Below are 18277 nucleotides of genomic sequence, written 5' to 3' on the forward strand. Positions count from 1 at the left end.
CACACCTTTTGAGAGAGCCATACTTGAATTGAAATTTGATAGAATACTCTATGTGCTTCACTTAAATCTTTTGAGCTATGTAGTTTTGCTCTATGCACTTCACTTATATCTTTTGAGCATTATAATTTTGCTCTATGTGCTTCACTTAGATCTTTTAGAGCACGGTGGTGGTTTGTTTTAAAGAAACTATTGATCTCTCATGCTTCACTCAAATTATTTTGAGAGTCTTAATAGCATGGTAATTTGCTTAATATCAATATGCTTGGTGTTCAAGATATGTGAAATTTTCTTTTGAGTGCGTTGAATACTAAGAGAAGATTGAAGCATGATAATTGTATTGAGATATGGAGGTGATAATATTAGAGTTATGCTAGTGTAGTAGTTGTGAATTTAAAGAATACTTGTGTCAAAGTTTGTGATTCCCGTAGCATGCACGCATGGTGAACCGTTATGTGATGAAGTCGGAGCATAATTATTTATTGATTGTCTTCGTTATGAGTGGCGGTCGGGGACGAGCGATGGTATTTTCCTACCAATCTATCCCCCTAGGAGCATGCGCGTAATACTTTGCTTTGATAACTTCTAGATTTTTGCAACAAGTATATGAGTTCTTTATGACTAATGTTGACTCCATGGATTATATGCACTTTTTCCCATCCTTCCACCATTGCTAGCCTCTCTAATACCGCGCACTTTTCGCCAGTATCATACACCCACCATATACCTTCCTCAAAACAGCCACCATACCTACTTATCATGGCATTTCCATAGCCAATCCGAGATATATTGCCATGCAACTTTCCACCTTTCCGTTTATTATGGCACACTCCATCATTGTCATATTGCTAGCATGATCATGTAGTCGACATCGTATTTGTGGCAAAGCCACCATTCATAATTCTTTCATACATGTCACTCTTGATTCATTGCATATCTCGGTACACCGCCGGAGGCATTCATATAGAGTCATATTTGTTCTAAGTATCGAGTTGTAATTGTTGAGTTGTAAGAAAAATAAAAGTGTGATGATCATCATTTTCTAGTGCATTGTCCCAAGTGAGGAAAGGATGATGGAGACTATGATTCCCCCATAAGTCGGGATGAGACTCCAGACAAAAAAAAGAGGCCATAAAAAAGTAAGAGAGAAAAGGCCCAAATAATAAAAAAAATGAGAGAAAAAAGAGAGAAGGGACAATGTTACTATCCTTTTACCACACTTGTGCTTCAAAGTAGCACCATGATCTTCATGATAGAGAGTCTATCGTTATGTCACTTTCATATACTAGTGGGAATTTTTCATTGTAGAACTTGGCTTGTATATTCCAATGATGGGCTCCCTCAAATTGCCCTAGGTCTTCGTGAGCAAGCAAGTTGGGTGCACACCCACTTAGTTTCTTTTGATGAGCTTTCATATACTTATAGCTCTAGTGCATTCGTTGCATGGCAATCCCTACTCACTCACATTGATATCTATTAATGGGCCTCTCCATAGCCCGTTGATACGCCTAGTTGATGTGAGACTATCTTCCCCTCTTTTTGTCTTCTCCACAACCATCATTCTCTTCCACATAGTGCTATGTCCATGGCTCACGCTCATGTATTGCGTGAAGATTGAAAAAGTTTTGAAAAAGTTAGAGTATGAAACAATTGATTGGCTTGTCATCGGTGTTGTGCATGATTTAAATACTTTGTGTGGTGAAGATAGAGCATAGCCAGACTATATGATTTTGTAGGGATAACTTTCTTTGGCCATGTTATTTTGAGAAGACATAATTACTTTATTAGTATGCTTGAAGTGTTATTATTCTTTATGTCAATATGAACTTTCGTCTTGAATATTTCTAATCTGAATATCCATACCACAATTAAGAAATTTTGCATTGAAATTATGCCAAGTAGCACTCCGCATCAAAACTTCTCTTTTTATCATTTACCTACTCGAGGATGAGTAGGAATTAAGCTTGGGGATGCCTGATACGTCTCCAACGTATCTATAATTTTTGATTGCTCCATGCTATATTATCTACTGTTTTGGACTATATTGGGTTTTATTTTCCACTTTTATATTATTTTTGGGACTAACCTATTAACCGGAGGCCCAGCCCAGAATTGCTGTTTTTTGCCTATTTTAGTGTTTCGAAGAAACAAAATATCAAACGGAGTCCAAACTGAAAAATCCTTTTTGGAACGTGATTTTCTTCTCGGATAAGACCCAGGAGACTTGGACCCTAATCCAAGAAGTACCGGAGGCGGTCACAAGGGTAGGGGCACTACAGGAAACTTCTAATTTTCAGTCAGGAGGCGTCTTTGCCGTCAGCTTTTTATCGAGCAGACAGCAAAGAGTGGATTTGCCGTCATCAGAAGACGGCAAAGAAAAACTAACGGCAAAGAAGACTTTGCCGTCTATGAAAAAAATACAAACAACAAAGAGCATTCTTTGCCGTCTGCAATAAAAAACACAAACGGCAAAACTCTTTGCCGTCTGCATTTTTTATTACAGACGGCAAAGAGCATACTTTGCCGTCTGGATTAAAAAAGGCAGACGGCAAAGATCTTTGCCGTCTGCCTTTCTTAATCCAGACGGCAAAGTATGCTATTTGCCGGCTGTATTAAAAAATGCAGATGGCTAAGAAGAAACACAACACATGGATCGATCACATGGATCGATGACATGGCAGAATCTGAGCCACACATCCCCACGTGCCACCCTCGCCCCACGAACCCATGCGCATGCGCGCCCCACGCACCCACGCACCCCACTGCTCCATCCTTATCCACTCGAGCTGCCCACCCCCACCACGATCTCTCTCTCTCGTTTCTCTCTCTGTTCGATCCAGATCGAGAAGGCCAGCGCCCGCAACCACCTCGCTTGGCCTCGCCAGCCACCACCTCGCCGTCGGCCCCTCCACTTTCCCCTTCGGTCACGCCGCTACCGGACCCGGCACCATCGCCCCCACATGCCAGCGCCCGCAACCACCTCGTCGCCTTCGTCCTTTGCCCCGGGTGCCGCCGGCAACGTCGCCTCTCGCCCACGCCGGCCTCTACTTCGCCCATGGCGTCGCTGGCCCCGTCTCCCTTCGCCCACCTCTGCTTCGCCCATGGCGCCACAGGCCCCGCCGCCCCCCGCCGGCCCCTGCTTCGCCCATGGCGCAGCCGGCCCCGTCGTCCCCCACCGGCCTCTGCTTCGCCCATGGAGCCGCTGGCCCCGGCGCCCCCCGCCGGCTTCTACCGGCCCCGGCCACGTCGCCCCCGTGTGTCTCCGCTGGCCTCAACCCCATCCCTAAACGCTGCACCGCCTCCCACCTCGAGGAGCAGCGGCAGCTCCTCGGGCATCAGTGTGCTCTGTCCTTGACGAACGGAAGGGGAAGGGAGAGTGGTGCGGCTGCTCCGGTGAGCGCGGGCACAGGAGGTGGTTGCAGGTTGGCGTAGGTTGGTTGCAAGATGGCCGCGCATGCTGGATCTCGGGCTGCTATAATAGTCACTGCTCTGTTGTAATATTTTCATGTGTAATCCATTCATATAATAAACAAAATTCTTTGCCGTCTGTAATATGTCTCCAATGTATCTATAATTTTTGATTGCTCCATGCTATATTATCTACTGTTTTGGACTATATTGGGCTTTATTTTCCACTTTTATATTATTTTTGGGACTAACCTATTAACCGGAGGCCCAGCCTAGAATTGTTGTTTTTTGCCTATTTCAGTGTTTCGAAGAAACAGAATATCAAACGAAGTCCAAACAGAAAAATCCTTTTTGGAACGTGATTTTCTTCTCGGATAAGACCCCTAGACTTGGACCCTACTCCAAGAAGTACCGGAGGCGGTCACGAGGGTAGGGGGTGCGCCCCCCCTACAGGGCGCGCCCCCTGCCTCGTGGGCCCCTCGGTGCTCCACCGACGTACTCCTTCCTCCTATATATACCCACGTACCCCCAAACGATCAGAGCAGGAGCCAAAAACCTAATTCCACCACCGCAACTTTATGTATCCACGAGATCCCATCTTGGGGCCTGTTCCGGAGCTCCGCCGAAGAGGCCCGTCATCACGGAGGGCTTCTACATCATCATAGCCCCTCCGATGAAGTGTGAGTAGTTTACCTTAGACCTTCGGGTCCATAGTTAGTAGCTAGATGGCTTCTTCTCTCTTTTTGGATCTCAATACAATGTTCTCCCCCTCTCTTGTGGAGATCTATTCGATGTAATTTTCTTCTATTGCGGTGTGTTTGTTGAGACCGATGAATTGTGGGTTTATGATCAAGTCTATCTATGAAAAATATTTGAATCTTCTCTGAATTCTTTTATGTATGATTGGCTATCTTTGCAAGTCTCTTCGAATTATCCGTTTGGTTTGGGCAACTAGATTGGTAGTTCTTGCCATGGGAGAAGTGCTTAGCTTTGGGTTTGATGTTGCGGTGTTCTTTCCCAGTGATAGAAGGGGCAGCAAGACACGTATTGTATCATTGCCATCGAGGATAACAACATGGGGTTTATTTCATTTTGCATGAATTTATCTCTCTACATCATGTCATCTTGCTTAAAGTGTTACTCTGTTTTTAAATTAATACTCTAGATGCATGCTGGATAGCGGTCGATGAGTGGAGTAATATTAGTAGATGCAGAATCGTTTCGATCTACTTGTCACGGACGTGATGCCTATATGCATGATCATGCCTAGATATTCTCATAACTATGCTCAATTCTATCAATTGCTCAACAGTAATTTGTTCACCCACCGTAGAAAACTTATGCTCTCGAGAGAAGCCATTAGTGAAACCTATGGCCCCCAGGTCTATTCTCATCATATCAATCTCCATCACTTTAATCTTGTTTTGTTTTTACTTTGCCTTTTACTTTTCACTTTGCATCTTTATATCAAAAATACCAAAAATATTATCTATCGGATCTCACTTCCGTTAGTGACCGTGAAGGGATTGACAACCCCTAATCGCGTTGGTTGCGTTGAGCTCTTTGTGTTGTGTAGGTACGAGGGACTTGCGCGTGGCCTCCTACTGGATTGATACCTTGGTTCTCAAAAACTGAGGGAAATACTTACGCTACTCTGCTGCATAATCCCTTCCTCTTCGGGGAAAACCACCACAAGCTCAAGAAGTAGCAGTAAACTCAACTAACTCCCAACATAGAAAGACACAAGATTTATACAGGTTTGGGCCACCGTTGTGGTGTAATACCCTACTCTAGTGTGGTGGTGGTGGATTGCCTCTCGGGCTGATGAAGAATGGTACAAGGGGAAGAACTACCTCCTGAGGTAGAGGTGCTCTTGTGCTCGGTGAACTAGTGTGGGTGAGATGATCTTGGATCTGCTCAGGTCCTTCTTCTCCCTACATGTGATTAGGTCGATCTTCTCCACTGTGGTGGCTAGTTCTACTTATATAGGCCCTGTTCCTCTCCCCAAATATTGAGTGGGAAGGGAGCCAACAATGGCCAATTCAAATGGGGACAGCTAGTACAAGTTGTCCTGACAAAAGGTGGTCTTCGCCAGCCAAAGGCTCTGGTGATGACACCGTCTTGGGCTCCATGGTGACCTCCGTCCTGCCGTCCTTCTGGTCTTGGTCTTGTTGCACCAATATGGAAACCTTTTCTTGATGCCACGGTAGTCCACGCCTGCGCTTGCCCCCTTGGCACCAAAGAGGAAACAAGGACACTGTGCATGCGGACCTCGCGAGATTTGCTTTGCCTTGATCTCTCTGCCCCTCGTGAGCCTACCTGGCGAGGCCGCTCCTGAGGAGGTCCTGCATCGCACGCCTCCCGAGGCTTGGCCCCTCGCGAGGGTCTTGAATGCCTTGTCGATGAAGATGGGCCGTACAGACCTGCCAGGCCAGCCACGCCGTGGGTCGCAGGCAGGCAAGTCTGGGGACCCCCGTTCCCAGGACGCCGACAGGCGGCCTTACCAGGTTGGCTCGCGAGGGGTGGAGTGATCAAGGAAAAGGACACCTCGCGAGGTTCCTGTGACGCAAGCCATGACGACTGGAGCCAGGCCGGCGCCACCGCGCAGTGTGTCCTTGTTTCCTCTTTGGTGCTAAAGGGGAAAGTGCAGGCGAGGAGTCCCGAGGCATGAGGCAAAGGTATCCATATCGGTGCAACAAGACCAAGACTAGTAGGACAGCAGGACGGAGGTCACCGTGGAGCCCAAGACGGTGTCACCACTAGAGCCTTTGGCAGGCGAAGACCATCTTTTGTCAGATAGCTTGTACTAGCGGTCCCCCTTCAAATTGGCCGTTGTGGGATCCCTTCCCGCCTAATATTTGGGAAGAGGACCCGGGCCTCTATATATAGGACTAGCCACCACCATCGAAGGGGAGGGAGCTCATGACATCGAGAGATCGGCTCATCTAGAGAGAGAGACCATCGACAACCACACAAGTCCACCAAGCACAAGAACACCTCTCCTCCGGAGGCTGTTCTTCCCCTGTAACTATTCATCCTTAGCCCAAGAGGCAATCCACCACACCACACTGGAGTAAGGTATGTCTTTCTGTGTTGGGAGTTGGGTCCGTCGAGCTAGGCCGTGAGATCATGATGTGTGCGAGCTACAGAGGGGGAGAGATCTTTGTGCGCACCTCAGTGTTCGAACCTCAATGGTTTTGCCGGAACCCGAAATCCGACATTTGGCGCGCCAGGTAGGGGTGCGCTTAAGCTTTCGCCTTCATTAATCCGTGCTTCGCAACTCCACCAAGTTCATGGCCGACGCTCGCCGGGCCCATGCTTAGCGCTGGGCCGCCCTCGCCACCTGTGTCGATCAGACAACCCCTGTCGACGGGCCTCCCCATTATTGTCCATCACTCGCCGCCAACACCGCCACCGGCCTGGCGGTAAACGAGCAGCAATCTTCCTCACTGCACCCCTCCATGCGGCGAGACGGCCGCACCGCCACCCTGTCACTGACTCCGGGCGACTCATCTTCTCACGCTCGCCGTGCCCCCACGGACGCGCAGGCCGCGCTGCTCATGGCACGCGAGCTCCTGCGCTACCGCCCGGTCGACAACCTCTACGAGGACTGGTTGGACCGCATTGCCGAGCTCGTCAGCACCGCGGGGGGCTCTCCTGCACCATCCCTCTCGCTGCCTTGCCCGCCTCGGCTGCGGGCAATGTGGCTCACGGAGCGCCTCCGCCCCCTCCGCACCAAGATGGCGCCCTCGTGCCGAGGCGTGCGGCTCATGGAGCGCCTCCGCCTCCTCCACGTCAAGACAGCATCCTCGCTCCAAGATGTGCGGTCCCACGACGTGATCCACCGTGCCGGGTGCCCGCGGACGAAGAAAGAAGTTGCCTAGAGATCCCCCGTTCGCAAGAAAATGCTCCACCGCTCCAAGCACCGCCACGTCAGGATCTCTTGCCACGGTAGGGCCATGCGCCACTTGCCGTGGCAGCACAGGGACACCAAGATCAAGCTCCGCCCCCACGACGGGCCCCGGTAGCCACGGCGGGCTGCCACACCTTCACTCCTTAGCTGCGTAGCGTCGTTCGGCCAGGCAAGTTCAAGCCAGATCTGCCTCCTGGCTACGACGGCACCCCCGACCCTGCAGAGTTCTTGCATCTCTACGAGCTGAGCATCGAGGCGGCCAACGACAACGAAAAGGTCATGGCGAACTGGTTTCCCACGGCTCTCAAGGATGGCGCCTGCTCATGGCTCCTGAACCTGCCCCGGGCTCAATTTCCTCCTGGGATGAGATGCGCGACCACTTCGTTGCAAACTTCTAGGGCACTCACGACCGCACCCCGACCACGGGTGACCTGCGCTGCATCAAGCAACAGCCGGGGAGACCCTCCAGAAGTACATCCAGCGCTTCAACAGTGTGCGCCTCAAGATCCCCAAGGTTACGGACGAGGCCATCATCTCAGCGTTTTCCGATGGCATCCGCGACATCAAGATGAAGGAGGAGCTCGCCATCCATGAGGAGATGTGCATGACTTTGGAGCTGTTCAACATGGCAACTAAGTGTGCAATAGCTGAGGAGGGGTGTCTCTCCCTCCTCGAGCTCCCTGCTGCGGATCCAGAGGAGAAGAAGGCCAAGGTCAAGGACGTGAAGCGCAAAGGGGTGGCCGTACTCACGGCAAAGCCAGATACCAAGCGTGGCCGAGACCTCCCCGAGTCGTCCAAGGGCAGTCGTACGTTCTGCGCCTTCCACAACGTGCGCAACCACAAAACCAACGATTGTCCAAAGCTCGGGGCCATTCGAGATGGACGCTTCGGTCGACGCCCCGAGCGCAATGACCGGGGCTACGACCGAGGAGGTGGACGAGGTGGAGGACGTTGGGATGACCGCGACCCTCGCTAGGAGTGGCACGACCAGCCTCGCGAGGACTGCTGGCAGGACCATCCTCGTGAGGGCGCCTGGAGGGACCAGCCTTGCGAGGATCGCCCTCGGGGCAACCCTGGTCTCCCTCCGCTGCTGCCGCCACCAAGGAGGAACGACGACCACCAGCAGGACGAAGGGGCTGGGGACTTCCAGGAGCCACGCGCCATCGCCTGCATCTTGGGTGGCGCTAAGGCCCCAGCTTCCCAGCGCGTCTTCAAGCAGTTCTCTCGCGAGGTGAATGCAACCCTCCCCAAGCTCGAGGCTACGCGCCCGCTCAGATGGTCCAAGTACGCCATCACCTTTAGCTCAGTGGACCAGCTCAAATGCGCGGCAACCGCCGGCGTCCTCCTAATGTGCATGGCTCAGTGTCCTGACCGTTGAGACGTTCAATAGCCTTCAAGTGCCATACGATCAGCTCCAGCCCACCAGGCCTTTCTCAGGAGTGACTGACGGCTCAACCACCCCGATAGGGCAAGTTCGCCTCCCTATCACTTTTGGTCAGCGCAACAACTACCACACCAAGCTTGTCTACTTCGACGTCACCCACATCCTCCTACCGTACAATGCCATCCTCGGGTACCCAACGCTAGCCAAATTCATGGCAGTCACCCACCATTGTCACAACGTCCTCAAGATGCCGGGAAGCAGCGGAATCACCACAGTCCCCTGTGAAGAAAGAGATGTGGTGTGCTCCCGCGAGCGCACCTTCCAAGCTACAGCAGTCGAAGACCTTGGCAGCGCATATATGCAGTACCCTCCTGAGGCCAACCTCAAGAAGAAGTAGTTACTCCGCACGGGGCCTCAAGGGAGTGGCGCCTCTGTCGGCGTTCTGGAAATGGGGGTCCCTAGACTTGCCTGCCTGCGGCCTGCGGTGTGGCTCAAAGGGGGGCCCAACACGACCCATCTTCACCAACACAAACCCAAGACCCTCGCGAGGGGCCAAGCCTCGCGGGGCAGACGACGCGGAGCTTCCTCAGGGACGGCCTCATCAGGCTGGCTCACGAGGGGGCGGAGAGATCAAGGCGGGGTACCTCACGAGGTGCCCGTGATGCAAGCCATGACGATTCACGGTGCCAGGCGGGTGCCAGCCCGCGCAGCGTCCTCCTTCCCTCTTTGGTGCAAAGGGGGCAAGCGCAGCCGTGGAGTACCGAGGCATCAGGCAAAGGTTGCCATTTCGGTGGAACGAGACCAAGACCAGGAGGACTACGAGACGGAGGTCACCGTGGAGCCCAAGACGGAGTCATCACCAGAGCTTTGTGCAGGCGAAGACTACTTTTGTCAGGATAGCTGATACTAGCTGTACCCCTTCAAATTAGCCCGCCATTGTTTGCTCCCTTCCCGCTCAATATTTGAGGAGAGGACCAGGGCCTCTATAAATAGGAATCGCCACCCCCAGGGTAAGAGGATAGAGGATAGAGGATAGAGGATAGAGGAGAGAGGATAGAGGAGAGAGGAGAGAGGATCGAGGATCGAGGATCGAGAACCAGCCAACCCAGAAACAAGCTGGGGTCGAAATCAGTCGGTCGGAGGAAAGCAGAGAGAGAGAGAGAGAAAGGTGACTGAACTCCTCCGAGCAGTTCATCGCCCCAGCCAAGAACAGACCCTCGCGAGGCTATTCTTCCTTGTATTGTTCATCATCATCATCCCAAGAGGCAATCCACCACACCACACACTGGAGTAGGGTATTACACCACAACGGTGGCCCGAACCAGTATAAACCCTGTGTCTCTTGTGTTGTTCTTTCCTGAGTTTAGATCCTAGCATGGCGGAGGGGTGCAGGTAGGTAGGAGGCGAAGTCTCCGCGTGCACCCCAGTGTTCGAACCTCAAGGGTCTGCCGGAACCCGAAATCCGACATTTGGCGCGCTAGGTAGGGGTGCGCCGGAATTCGTCTTCCACCGCCCCATTCTCCTCCGACCATCACGCCCATGTCTGACGCTCGTCGGGCCCGCGCCGAGCGCCGGGCCGCACTCGCTTCCCGCATTGCCCAGACAGCCCCTGTCAGCGGGCATCCACGCCGTTCCCCGTCACCTGCCGTCAACGCCGCCACCGGCCCGGCGGGGGACGAGCGGCAAGCATCGTCCCAGCATCCGTCCGTGCGGCAAGACGGCCGCACTGCAACTCCCTTGCTCACCCCAGCTGGTTCTTCGTCCCACGCGCTCTGCGCACCCATGGAGGCTCGAGCTGCACTCATCGCGGCAAACGAGCTCCTGCGCTACCGTCCTGTCGACGACGTCTACAAAGAATGGCTCGACCGCGTCACCGAGCTCGTCCGCGCCGCAGGGGGCTCTCCTGCGCCGTCCGTTCCACTGCACCGCACCCCGCCCCGCGCGGGCGACGAGGCTCCGGCGGCGCCCCAGCTGCCTCCCCCTCAAGAAGACGCCATGGCCCCAAGGCGCGTGGCCCCTGGGCGGAACACGCTCCATCAGGCGCCAGCGCAGCAAGAGCAGAGCTGCCAGGAAGTCCCTCGCCCGCAAGAAGCTGCCCGGCGCTCCCTGCTCCAGCACATCGCGACCATGCTCCTGCCCCCGCGCGTCAAGACCCCACGCTGCTCCCAGCTGCAGCGCGTGGGGACATGCAAGACCAGGCTCTCCGTCACCTAAGGCCTCCCGTGGCCACAGCAGGCTGCCGCGCTTTCACCATCAAACTACGCAGCGTAGCATGGCCCGGCAAGTTCAAGCCAAACCTGCCTCCTTGCTACGACGGCACGGCTAACCCTGCAGAGTTCCTCCAGCTCTACGAGCTAGGCATCGAAGCTGCCAGCGGAGACGAGAAGGTCATGGCGAACTGGTTCCCCATGGCACTCAAGGACGGGGCCCGCACCTGGCTCCTGAACTCGGCAAGCAATACCAACCGGCGTCGCTCTACAATGCCTCCTCAAGCCATCTATCAAGCCGTCTCCAGAGTCCGACTCCATCTTCGTGCCGCCTGACCCCGATGCGGCCGGGTCCGGCTCGAGGAACCAAGAAGGCGACCCCGAGACTCCCGTAGCCGGCCCGGGGACTTCCGCAACCGGCTCGGGGACTGCGGTAGCCGGCCAGGGGATTGCACCAGCACAACAGCCGGCGGCCGACTCCAGCATCTCACCACCCAGCCCGCCCACCCTGGTGGCAGTAGAAGAAGTCGCGGCTCCATCATGGGCTCAGTCCATCCTCAACTTCCTAGTAAACCAAGATCTGCCGGCTGACGAAACAGAAGCAAGACAAGTCCAACGTCAAGCCGGAGCATACACAATCGTCAACAGAGAACTAGTCAAGCGCAGTGTCACTGGAATCCTCCAACGGTGCGTCGAGCAAGATAAGGGCATTGCAATCCTCAGAGACATTCACCAAGGAGAATGCGGCCACCATGCGGCCTCAAGATCACTTGTCACCAAAGCCTTCCGCCATGGTTTCTTCTGGCCGACTGCTTTGGATGACGCCAAAGAATTACTTAAACATTGCAAGGGATGCCAACTCTTCAGCTCCAAGCAACACATGCCGGCTTTGGCACTCAAGACCATTCCCCTCACTTGGCCCTTCGCCGTTTGGGGACTGGACATGGTGGGCCCATTCAAGACGGCGCGCGGTGGCATGACGCATTTGCTCGTCGCCGTGGACAAATTCACCAAGTGGATTGAGGCAAAGCCGATCAAGAAGCTGAATGGGCCGACTGCTGTGACGTTCATTGCAGACATAACAACTCGGTACGGCGTGCCACACAGCATCATCACCGACAATGGCACGAATTTTGCCAAAGGAGCCTTGGCACGTTTCTGCGCAGCCCAAGGTATCCGACTGGACTTAGCATCCGTCGCCCACCCGCAGTCAAACGGCCAGGTCGAGCGAGCCAACGGCCTCATCCTCTCCGGCATCAAGCCTCGACTGGTCGTACCTCTGGAGCGCTCAGCTAGCTGTTGGCTCGATGAGCTGCCGGCTGTCCTCTGGAGTCTGCGCACTACACCAAACAAGTCAACCGGCTTCACCCCTTTCTTCCTTGTGTATGGTGCCGAGGTGGTCATCCTAACTGACATCAAGTTCGACTCGCCTCGAGTAACCATGTACACGGAAGCGGAGGCCAAGGAAGCACGAGAAGACGGCGTCGACCTGCTGGAAGAAAGCCGGCTGTTAGCCCTCAGCCGGTCAGCCATCTACCAGAAGGGTTTGCGCCGCTACCACAGCCGGAAGGTCAGGCCAAGATCTTTCCAAGAGGGCGATCTTGTGCTCCGGCTGATCCAGCGAAAAGCCGGCCAGCACAAACTCTCGGCCCCTTGGGAAGGCCCCTTCGTCATCAGCAGAGCTCTAGGCAATGACTCCTACTACCTAATCGACGCACAGAAGCCGAAGGCACGCAAGAGAGACGACTCCGGCAAGGAGTCGGAAGGACCATGGAACGCCAACCTCCTTCGACGATTTTACAGTTGAAATGCAGTATGTATCACGCTAACTTTTGTATTAAGTATGAGACAATAGGCCCCCCGAGGAGGGCTCGGGGACTGCCATCCCTTATTTATGAATGAAAAGTATCACGCTTATGACCTTGTCACTTCATTTACTTGTCTCGTCCGGCACTGGGTTCGACTAGTCGGCTCGGGGACTGGCCGACTAGAGTTATATTAGAAGTCCTACCCGCAGTCAGACAAGCAGTGTGCCGGCTCCCAAGCCTTCTCTTGCCAAAAGTCGCAGTTCGAAGAACCGGCTGTCCGGCTGGGAAGAGTTAAAGGCAGGAACGGGCGCCCACACGAAAAACGGCTAGGGACTAACGGACTAATATAACAAAAGCCGGTTTTTCTCCCATCGCCGACTGGCTACCAAAGTAGCCGGCCGGCCGGTTTCCATTCACTTCACTTCAATCCAAGAAAGTCAAGTACTTGCCTCCCCAAAGAGGGAAGGCGGCAAAGGAAAAGGCCTAAGGATAAAAAAGCATACGTGAATGGAAACCAAACATGCACATAACAATATTTACATAAAAGACCTCCGAGAGGCCAGCATTCAACATAGTTTGATATACACCCCCAGTGGGTGGAACTGCGAAAACTTAATGAAGATTGTTCAAAAGACCCGCACGAGGTTGGCGTCGGGCAGGCGCCGAGTCTGGCGGAGGAATTCAACGTGGTCCTCATGGACGTTGGAGCCGTCCCACGAGCTTGACAGCGCCATGGGAGCGAGACGATGTGGAGGCGCGGGGGCGCTGAGACGGGAGGCTGCGGTGGCAACGAGAGGAAGAAGCGAGGACGAGAAGGGGCGGAGCGAGAGAGAGCGTGCGAACCTCTGTCGCTCCCCCTCCTCCCCCTACTTATAGGCTCGCGTGGCGGAGCCGAGGAGGCGCGGCGTGGGGAAATGTGGGGATCAATCGTGCCCACTCCCCCACGTCCCGCGCTTGTTGCACACTAATGGCGAAATAAAATCGCCACGGGAAGGCGAGCGGTCCACCTGGGCCGCAGAAGATCAGCGTTCGGGCTGGGGCCTAGGAGTGGCGGGCCCGGGCCTGCAGCGGCGTCCCGTCGCGCGCGTGCGGCGGCAGGGTCTCGTTGCCACGTGGCCCGCGGGAGGGCCCGTGGTCAGCATGCGGGTCGACCACTTTCCCGCGTGCAAGACGCAGGGCTCCCTGAAGTCGGCATACAGCACCAAAGCCGGCTCTTCAGGATAGGAAGCTCACCAAGCTTCTCGTTCCTTTATCCGCCTCGAAGCTCGATCAGCTTCGAGGACTACTGTCAGAGTAAATAGCCATGGTAGCCTAGCCGGCTTCCCCTAGCCCTTCTGAAAAAGTTACGAGCCCGTCCGGCTCTCGAGAATCCAAGACGTAGGGCCGCCTTCCCCTTGCTGGCTGTCACCCAGGCCAGATTTCGGAAGGCGGCCTGACTTTAGCCCTCATGAAGAAAGCTTTGGAGAGGGCTGACTTCGAGAAGCCGGCCGCAAGAAGGCCGACTCCAAGAAGCTGGCTCCCATAAAGCGGTCGAGACCGTACCCTCAAAGTTTGCATCCACCTAGCGGCGATGAGATGCGGCGTGGCTACAGTGAAGCCTGCCACCCCCAAATCCCGGAGCATGCCTGGCACAGTGCGCCATACGGAGTAGGCATGACCCATCCGGTGCGGCACTGTTGCCATGTTGAGCTTGGTGTCACCCACGATGGGCCGCCAGCGTGGCCACAGATGGTGGGCCCCTTCGGGCAGAGAGACGCCCGAAGGCGGACACGCCTCCAACCAGTCGGCCCAAGACAGAGCCGGCTCCCCGCAGCCGGCTTGCCGCATCCCTCGAAGGAGACGCCCCATTAAGGAGAAAAGACGCGGTGAGCCTACAGCGATCGCCCGACGGGCGGCGGCACTGTAGCCGCGCCTACCACGACGAAGCCCACGTCAGCAAGATGGAGCCACAGTAACCAGCCGCCGACCAGGCCCTGGACAGTGGGGCCTGCCTGTCGACCAAGGGGCCGGCAGCCGGCGGGACCCACTAGTCGGCGGGCCCCAGCAGCCGGTGCAGGAGCCGGCGAGCGCAGTCACCGACGGCTGGGCCCCGCGCCCAGTCAGATTACCATTGTTCCCCCCGGGAGTAGGCCTATATAAACCCCCCGGGGCATCCTTGCAAAGGGTTGGACCCCCTGCTAGTTCTAGACACCCCACAAGGAGAAGAAGCAGGCTAGCCGTGCCCTTCTTCCTCCTCCCACCAAACAGCTCGAGGAGCATTGTGTAGCTACTTGTTCATCTAGTGATCATGCGGAGACCCCGCAGAGCAGCAGTAGGGGTGTTATCTCCACGGAGAGCCCCGAAGCTGGGTAAGATCCGCCAGCGTGCATGTCTTTGCCTTATCCCGTTTCCAGGCACCGGCGATGTCTTACTGGCTCCCACAATGATAAGCCACCCGTTGGCATATGTCGCACCTACCACCCGACACTGTCCGTGGAGACATTCAACAACCTCCAAGTGCCCTACAGCCAGCTTCAGCCAACCAAGCCCTTCTCCGGTATCACTGACGGCTCCACGGTCCCGATTGGGCAGGTCCGCCTCCTTGTCACCTTCGGGGCACGCGACAACTACCGCACCGAGCTCATCGACTTCGACGTCGCTCACATTCGCCTGCCGTACGACGCCATCCTTGGGTACCCAGCGCTGGCTAAGTTCATGGCCGTAACTCACCACGGCTACAACGTCCTCTAGATGCTAGGAAGCGCCGGAGTCATCACGGTGTCCTGTGAAGAGAAGGACGCAGTGTGTTCCCCGGAACGAGCCTTTCAGGCCGCGTCACTGGAAGACCTGGATCGTGGAAGCAGGGGGCCTCCCGAGACCACCCCCAAGAAGAAGAAGACATCGTCCGGCCCGACCACTCAGGAGGCAGGCCCCTTTGGGCCCGCGCCTGCCCAGGGGGAGCCTCCCTCCATGGCATAGGAAAGCGCGCCCGACGCCCCCCTCAGGCAGGGCTCGGGGGCTCTCCCCTGGAGGGCCACCGACCTGGCTAGGGTCACGATGGAGGCGCTTGGGCACCACATGGAGGCATGTTTTGAAGCACGGTTCCCTCGAGAAGGAGCAAGGCAAGGAGATCCAGATCCTCAGGAGTTCGTCAGCAAGGCCATTCAGGAGCTACAGGAGTCAAGAGTCATGAAAGGCGGCCGCCGCTTGCCAGCAGTGGCCCCCTATCCAGGGGAGGATGGTGGGCTGCGCGTCTGCATCGACATACCAGGGCTCAACCGAGTCGCCTCTCTAGAGCGCCTCTGGCCCTCGCAAGTGGGGCGCTGCGGGGGTCCACCCCACAGCTACGTTCGCATGCCTTACGGCTTGCCGAACGCGGCTGACGCGTACCAGCGCCTCATGAGGGGCTTCACGGAGGCACGAGAGGCCAGGCGTTCCGCAGCCCTGGCAAAGATGGAGATGGCCCGCGAGGAGCCGCCAGCGCCTCCGGAGCCTCCCGAGGCCCCTGGGCCTGGGGGCCCGTGAGGATCGGCTCCCGCAGCCCACCGAGCCTGCTACACCAACACCCCTTCATCCTCAACATCACCAGGGCTGAAAGTTTTACTTCTAGCTGGGAGCGCCCCCAGGGCTGCATTATTCCCAGGCCGCGTGGGTCCGTCCCTGTGGCGTGTATCCCTTTATTCCATGTTGTTAGCTTACCTTGTTGGGGGCGTCCCTCGGGCTGCATGCCCCCCACCCCCAATCGCTCGGGCCTGACCCAGTGATGTCCGCATTCCCAACATCTCTTTGAATGAATCCACTCCTTCGCGGCTAATGTGTTTTACCCAGTTGCCTGCTCAGCTGACGCCAACTAACGAAGCTGCTCCCAAACGGCACGACGCTTGCGCATGGGTCCGTCCCTGCAACGCCGACAAACCTGGATGGCTGAGCTCTGGCCGCGGCAGCCCCGCATAGCGTCACCTCGTCAAGCCTTCAGCGCCTCACTACCCCTCGGAAGCAACCCACGGCTGACCGTCAATTGTCATGGCAACCCTTTGCTTTTTCTATGATGGACCTGCAGGACCTTCCGAACGAGCTGCGTCAGGCGAGGCCCTTGCGGTGTCTCCTTCGCTCTCATCCGCGCGAACCGCTTGCACGTTAAAGGGGGGTGCCTGAGCATCGCGACTCAGGGCTCCTACTGGCTCTCCAGCCCTCACCCTCTAGCCTTGACCACGGCATCGCGACCTGGCATACCAGCGACGGCTGAGACTCGCTCGAGGGCCGGGACCCGAGGACGTAGAGCATAAAGGGGAGCAAAAGCGAGAGGGGAGAGATACACGAGGACCTCACCAAGCAACCTCGCGCCTGCCGATGCACGGACCCGGCGACACACCAGGGAGCGGCCCCTGATCCTCGAGATAAGTCATCGCCCGGAAGCGCCAGCTACCGTGGCACCATCCCCGCACCTAATGCTATCCCATGCTAGCGACGCCGCACTCCTTTCTCACCGAACGACGGCTGCTTGGGCGCCAAAGGGGACCTTCTGAGCATCGCGACTCGGGGGCTCTTACCGGACTCCGGGTCGCTCACCTCCTGGCCTTGACCACGGCATCGCGACCTGGCATACCAGCGACGGCTGAAGCCGCCTTGGGACTGGGACCTGTTGGCACAGAGCACCAAGCCCTCGTGAGGTTCGAAAGGGAGGACGGAGCTAAGATGGAATGAGCAACTTGCGCAATTCTATGACAAGGGTTATATATACAAGATAGGATCACAGGCACCTTACAAGCCCCTACGGGACGCGTTTTTGATTCCTCGCAGGGAACGGATCCTAAAGGGACACAAACTACGAGCTCCCTGCAAAAGACACCATCATCAACAGTGGGCCGTCAAGCACCGATGCCAACCCCATCCAGATCAGAGTCGGCGGCGGCCTGACGAGCCTGCCCTGCTCCAGGAGCGGCGCCGGCTCGGGTGCTCGTAGCTGTCGTCGCTCGTCTCCGGAGTCGCGAAGAGCTCGCCGGAGTCGCTGGAACCTCCGACGCCTCCACCGCCTGAGGAGCCTCCAAGGGAGTGGGTGGCGTGCCCAGTCCTCGTCATAGCAGGGCCCTGGCCACCTTCCCCGGGGCAGCACTCCAGCCGGCGCCCGCTCGCATCGAAGACCTTGAAGAGCATCACCGAAGCACCGTCGTAGTCCAAGTGGATTGCGAAGACTCCCCTTGTCCTGCAAACCTGGGCGATCTCCTTCCAGCCCCGGGTCATGTAGACCTCGCCCGGGGCGACGACCGCGACCTCTGCCTCGGTCGCGAGGGTGCTGCAGCCGGCGTGCTGCAGCCAAAGCTCCAGGGGCTCCCCCTGCGGGATGATGGAGGCGAAGAAGGGGGGAAGGCAGATCCAAGACTTAAGAGGAATGGCGACGTGGAGCACGAACTCTTGGAAGGAGCCCTCGGTGTGGACCCCAGGGGGGACGACCCACACCTTAGTGACCCGGCGGTGCCGACGGCGGCGCCTCCCGTGGCGGTCAGCTTCAACTCCTTCGGGGCCCTCGATGTGGGCGTACAATGGAAGCGGGGACCCCGGCGGCGCCCGCTCGCCCCAAGGC

This window comes from Triticum urartu, chromosome 7A (genome assembly GCF_056163025.1).
Source record: "Triticum urartu cultivar PI428250 chromosome 7A, HENAU_Tu73, whole genome shotgun sequence".
In the NCBI taxonomy this organism is placed as follows: domain Eukaryota; kingdom Viridiplantae; phylum Streptophyta; class Magnoliopsida; order Poales; family Poaceae; genus Triticum; species Triticum urartu.